The sequence below is a fragment of the Parasteatoda tepidariorum genome, chromosome 3, assembly GCF_982258835.1.
Source record: "Parasteatoda tepidariorum strain Cologne lab strain chromosome 3, Ptep-v5.0, whole genome shotgun sequence".
In the NCBI taxonomy this organism is placed as follows: domain Eukaryota; kingdom Metazoa; phylum Arthropoda; class Arachnida; order Araneae; family Theridiidae; genus Parasteatoda; species Parasteatoda tepidariorum.
In genome coordinates, this window is record NC_141757.1 from 97774065 (window position 1) to 97781112 (window position 7048).

Genomic DNA, 7048 nt, shown 5'->3' on the forward strand with positions numbered 1-7048 from the left:
GGGTGGTGTTTTCTACACCAAGCAGCCCTGCAAGCTCGATACCTTGGCCAACAAGGATCCATACCTGAGCCAAGCTCGATACCTAAGGAGTTAGCGGATTGCGCGAATGGTTTTTTAAAACTTGGTGGACTGCGCTGCTAACATCTTATGCTCCCTTCAAAAAAAAGGGTTGATGTACTGTGCTCAAAGCAACCCTTGTGACCATCCCTCTTATTTCATTCATGCAGTAAAACATTTTCTGATAAAATCGTGGCCTCGCTTCTGGCGATCAAAAATTTCATTTTTCCAATTAAAATTTAGACTGATTTCCAAAACTTAAAAAGCTCTTTGTCACCTTAAAATTAACAAAAAAAAATTTTTTTTCATTGTTTAAATATAGTATGTATTTTAAAATTGCAGAAAAAAAATTTGCAATACAAAAAAATTAATATTAAATGATAATTGACTAAAAAATGGAGGAGTGCTGACTAACATATCCCCCTCCCACTCCACAATTGCTTCTGGCGATTATAATTGGCGAGACAATGGTTTTATCAGAAAATGTTTTAACTGCATGATTGAAATAGGAGGGATGGTCACAATGGCTGTTTGAGCGCAGTACACCAACCCTATTTGAAGGGGGAATATGATGTTAGCAGCGCAATCCACCAAGTTTTAGAAAACCATTCGCGCAATCCGCTAACACCGAAATAATCAGACGGAGTTGTGCAAAGCTCAGTGAATTTTGCCAAGCTTAAACTTATGTTCAGGGCTCTATCTAGCTATAGTATTGAGCATTAAAAATCAATTTGAAATTGCGACTTTTCGTTTGCTCGCTGCTAACCGAAAAGTACCTAAAGAGGCTTTATCGACCCTTAAGTTTTCAATTGCTCTTGAAACATACCTTTCAATACTGCTGTCAACATTATTATCCATTCCGCTGGTCAAAAAACTTCAAAAGAGTATTTCAGTAAGGAATTACAAATATTTCAGTAAATGGAGATAATGCTATGATTAAGTCGGTTGAGATGCGATTATTAAACAGTTATTTTTAAAACTTTACTAATGTTTAAAGATTTCCAAACAACAAATCTATATTTAAATGTACATACAACTTAGAACTTAACAAAATTGTTGAAGAGTGCAACGAGCTCTTTACATTAGCTTATCTAACCAAATTTTCGATAAGCACTTAATATAAGTTCTTTATTTGCTGAAAACAGAAGAATAATTTTAAATAATTTAATCTTTTTTTTTTTACTTACTTTTGCCAACTTTACTAAATGTTACCAATAATAATGATTTTTCAAGTAAGCAACAGCAAGTTTCAAATTGGCAGCAAGATAAGTTCCGACCAAAAAGATTGATACTCTAAATAGGTTGAAAAAATTATAACTGGTTGAACGGATTGAACTCAAAAGTTGGATTTGGTGAACAACAAGAACTATGAGCAAATGAACTACAACAAAAATACTCAATACAAAAACGACTTATATGGCCGTCTGAAATTGAAGAACAGATAGCTCAAATTAAAGATGGACAACACGAAGGTAGGTAGGTACTTTATTTACGTCGCACAAGAGCTGCACAATGGGCTGTTGGCGGCTATCTAGGAAACATCCCTGAGGATGATCCGAAGACATGCTATCGCAATTTTGATCCTCTGCAGAGGAAATGGCTCCCCTGCTTTGACAGTCCGACGACCTGCCCGTGAAGTTGAGCACTTAACAGTAGAACAGTTTAACCAGGACCGATACCGTGCACCCTGGGTCGGCCGGTCTGGCACAAGCTGATCAAATTTTTCCCCCACCCGCTTACTGACCGCAGCTAATAATTCTAGACTTTGGTGCTCTACAGGGAACTGTGCCTTTACGATCCGTCTACTACGGACGGGACGGACACACTCCGGTTGCATCGTGATACGAACCCACTACCTCCACGCATTTGACGGGTGATATCACTCGGCCAGGGAGGCTCCGGAGTTATTCAGTTTCCATCTCTCCACACACAAATACAGGCTTGTATGCTCATTATAAGCTTGTAATCCTTTGTCAAGTATAATAACAGATAGCACAATTCAGAGAAAAACAATATGAAGATACCTCCAGGGTTACGGAGGGATTTGAACCCACTACTTCCACGCTGCAGACAAAACCACATGGCTAAGAAGGTCCTATTTGTTCGAATGAATTGAAGTTTTATATGCGTATGCGATAAATTCTTTACTGTATGAATCACTTACTATTTTGTATCTATAAGACATTAATTTAAGGAACAGAATCAGGTTTGCAAGATAACAGAACGTAGGTCCGTGACCTGACATCACTAAAACACTTCGCTTACTCAATAGACCCATAGATGAGCTCTAAATTATAAGGTCAAAATTAAAACTAAATATATCTTTAACTTACAATGTGTGTGTGACTAATCCCCTCACTGTCTAACGGCAGCTAGGCATTATCAATGAGTCCATACACTCTCAAAAATCCAGGGGCAAAGGGTCCGTCGCAAAAGTCTCCTTAGAAATGTTAAGACAAGCCAGAATGTGCTCCGGGGACGCACTCTCCACTCCGCACTTTGCACAAACCGGGAAAACCCTGTTGCCATTGCAAAAGGAGCCACTCCTCAGGTGGCCGCAGGCAAATCTCGACATCGTCGTCTGGTCGGCTCTATCGCAGGAAAGGCCAATACCAATCATGGGATGGAGGGACCCTCCAAGACTTTAAGTCATTGTTTTTCCTGATGGAGAAAAGCTCGTCAAAAGTCAATGAGGCAACTGAATACAATGGCTCAACCGAACCCTGCTTTGCCAAGTCGTCAGCGACCTCATTTCGCCACTTACAATGTAAAAATCATGAATAAAGTTATTTTATATTGTGGGGAGAGTAGTTACAGACCATGTCAACCTTCATCTATGAAAAGGTACCCCGACATAGAGTCGAGTTAACATGTCTTATATACTAGTGAATTGTAGTTGTAATTTTGTAGTGGTAGATACGCCACAGTACTCCCCCACCAGAATTATAGCTATGATAGAATTCGATGAATGGATGCCACTAGTTGATTCATTGCTGTTTTTGTGCGAAGCCGGGAGAGCTGTATTAAGATCACCGTATTTTTTTTTAGTGCTGAATGTGAGAGGTGTATTAACTTCACGGTTGTAGTCGCTCCTGTGTTGCCGTTAGCAGTCGAGTGTATGCAAGCCAACGTTGTGTGTGATCAAGATGAGACTGAGTAGCAACTGCGTGAGGAGGTGGATAATGATGCAGTCACAAGTAGCAAGTCAACTGTTCAATGTGGACCATCCAACGAAGTAGGCGTTAATGCCGATGTAGGCGTATCCAGATCAAAGTGGGCGTTTCTGCCAAGGTAGACGTTCACATCACGTCCGAAGGTCACCAATGTGGGGAGAGTAGTTACAGACCATGTCAACCTTCATCTATGAAAAGGTACCCCGACATAGAGTCGAGTTAACATGTCTTATATACTAGTGAATTGTAGTTGTAATTTTGTAGTGGTAGATACGTCACAATATATTTAATACACGTATTTTCAGGTTTGGTCCAAGATATACTTCCTCGTCTTACTGAGAAACAAGCACAAATGACAGCAGATGCCATACAGAAGAAATTAAATAAAATAACTTAATTTACGACAGGAATTGAACATGCTACATGGCAGAATCGGAATAAATGTAAAGTTTAAAAACACAAGATGTTTGAACGATTTGTAATGTTTATACCAGGGGTCCCCAACCCTATGCCCGCGGGCACCATGGCGCCCGTCGATCGATCTAGGTGCGCCCGCTGCTTGTGTCCAACGATAAAATATTACAGTTTTCCATTTTTCCAATAAATGCTATGCAAATACATACTGAAGTACGCTGGTTCAGTAAAGGCAAAGTACTTGAAAGATTTCTACATTTAATTGGAGAAATAAGAAATTATCTTGCAGACAAAAATCAAACATTTTTACAACTAAGAGGCTCTTTGGCTAGCAGATTTGTCTTTCATAACGGACATAATGGAAAAACAAAATAATTTAAACTTGGAGCTGCAGGGAAAGGACAAACATAAATCAAAAATGATAGAAGCTATAAACTTGTTCTGAGCTAAGCTTGTTTTGTGGATATCACATTTGAAAATGAGTCTTGTGCATTTTCTAAACATGAAAAAAATGATAGGTGACAGTGAAATTGACGTATTAACATTTGTCATCAACCTCCAATTGCTTAAAGATCAATTTAAAAAGCGCTTTCACCAATTTAATATCACCGAACCTTTGATAACTTTTTTGTTAATCCTTTTACCAACCAAATAAACGTAACCGTTATAACAACATACATTTCAGAATTTCTTCAAGTAAAGCGAGATGAATTGGAGATAGAAATTGTGGATCTTCAGAATGATATTATCCTCAAAACTTTTATATCACATGAGAAATTTTGGAATATAATTGAAGTAATAAATTCCATTTTTAAAAACAGCATCATATTCTCTCAATTATGTAGTGCTGGCCAGCGAAATGCCATGCCAAACAACACATTGACTGTATTTTATAAATAATTTTTATACTTCATATGTTTGGAAAGCAATTTAGTAATCCTTTATTTTACACAAGAATATTAATACTAATTATATTTTTAATATATTAGTACTAATTATATTTTTATTTAATTAATTTTGAAAATTAAATTTCTTGTACACTATATGTAGTGTGTATTATTACCTATGTCTACCAACTATAAATTTATCTTGAAAAAATAAATGGTGCCCGCCATTCGACCGATATTCTGGTATTTGCTCTTAGGTACAAAAAGGTTGGGGACCACTGGTTTATACAATTGCGCCCAAACAAGAATATTAGGTAATGAAATCAAACAGTGTCACTGACTAAATCTGGAACAAACGGATAAAGGAGGAAACAGATTAAAAGCAAAAACCAGTAGGATGAGTTGCTTTTAGGTAGTGAAAACGAAAGAAATTCTTAATTTTAATACCTATAAGCAGTAATAATGTCAAATGATTATGCTGAAATTCGGACACCATCACAATGAACAAGAATTTTAATTAAACATAAATTTTAGAAACCGATCATTTTTTAGATATTAGAATGTTGTTTAATTATATGGCTTAACAATATGAGAGCAGAACATACAACTAGAGGTCCTTAAAATGTTTTAAGAGATGCATTTGGTTACAGAATGAATGTATGACCTCTTTCAAAAGTTCGCTTTCAGCTGCATGTTTATAATTTTTCAGTTTGTGGTTTTATAATTTCAAAAAACAAATTATGCTTACATTAGGATTTTGTTGTTGTTGTTGTTAATTTACGTCGCACTAGAGCTGCACAATGGGCTATTGGCGACGGTCTGGGAAACATCCCGGAGGATGATCCGAAGACATGCCATCACAATTTTGATCCTCTGCAGTGGGGATGGCACCCCCGCTTCGGTAGCCCGACGACCTGCGCGCAAAGTCGAGCACTTTACGGTAGCACAGTTTAACGAGGACCAATACCGCACACCCTCGGTCCCTACGCAGACGGATCCAAGTGGTCACCCACCCGCACACTGACCGTAGCCAGTGATGCTTGACTTCGGTGATCTGCTGGGAACCGTGTCTTAATCAACTGATCATTAGATCAGTCCACTGCGGGACGCTTACATTAGGAAAGATGTTATTTCTAAAATACTAAAATTTTACCTAAGTTTAATGATTTCTTAATTCGGCAGGAGGCGCGATGGCACAGTGGCTAAGACATTGAATTATCATTGCTTCGATTCACATTCAGACTGATGGGAGTTTGTCTGGAAAATTGGCGATCGAAATGGGCTTCAGGTGGCGTAGAGCAGAATTCTCTACCTATGGCAACACTTCACATGCTTTCCCCATTAGCGTATAGAAAGTCATAGAGGAAGGAAGTACGTTAGTTTCTCTCGTGAATTTCATATAGATTAAAATCTTTTAAGTTGGAAAACTATATGGAACTGAAAACCACATTAAACATAGTTCTAAAAAAAAGTATCACGGAAATTTTAAAAAATATTTTTATTAAATAAAAAGGAAAAATATTAAGAAAAGTGGGAATATCGTAGTACATTTCTATACAACTGAAAAGAGGAGGAGAGGGAAGGGAGAAGGGCTAAAGGCAGGCCCGTAGCCAGTGGGGGGGGGACCGTCAGGACAAATCCCCCCCCCCCGAAATTCTGGGATTCAAACTTTTTAGTCTTTCTTTGAGCCTCTCAGTAAAAAGAAAAGCAAAAACCTTTTCCCAGTACACCACCTTCGCTAGTGCATCATCTTCACTTGACCTTGTGGCTCATCTTTCCTTCGGTTAGACTACTCCCCCAAAATCAATTCGCGATCGCAACACTCGAATACGCCATCTGGGGAGAGACCGGTTTCATGCCTTTAGCCCTTCTCCCTTCCCTCTCCTCCTCTTTTCAGTTGTATAGGAATGTACTACGATATTTTCCCTTTTCTTAATATTTTTCCTTTTTATTTAATAAAAATATTTTTTAAAATTTCCACGATACTTTTCTTTAGAACTATGTTTAATGTAGTTTTCAGTTCCATATAGTTTTTCAAGTTAAAAGATTTTAATCTATATGAAAATCAAGAGAGAAACTAACGTGCTTCCTTCCTCTATGACTTTCCACACGCTAATAGGGAAAGCATGTGAAGTGTTGCCATAGGAAAAGAGTTCTGCTCTACGCCACCTGCAGCCCATTTCGATCGCCAATTGTTTTTCAGCATATTAATTTATGCAATTTCTGAATCTACGCAGATTTCATTGACATAGAAAACCTCATGGGAGAAATGGAAGTAAGGGCATCAAAGTGGAACCTGCTTGAACCCCTTAGTAGACCAGATACGGCACTTTCAGCAATGGAAGAATGTGACAGTATCTTTTTCCCAAACATTTATTGCTTGTTATCAATATTGGCTACGTTGCCAATCACCACAGCAACTGCAGAAAGAAATTTTTCTACTCTTTTAAACGCTTAAAAAATGCTACTAAAGAAGAAAGGCTAACAGGGCCAACTTTATTAAGCATATTTCGGGAT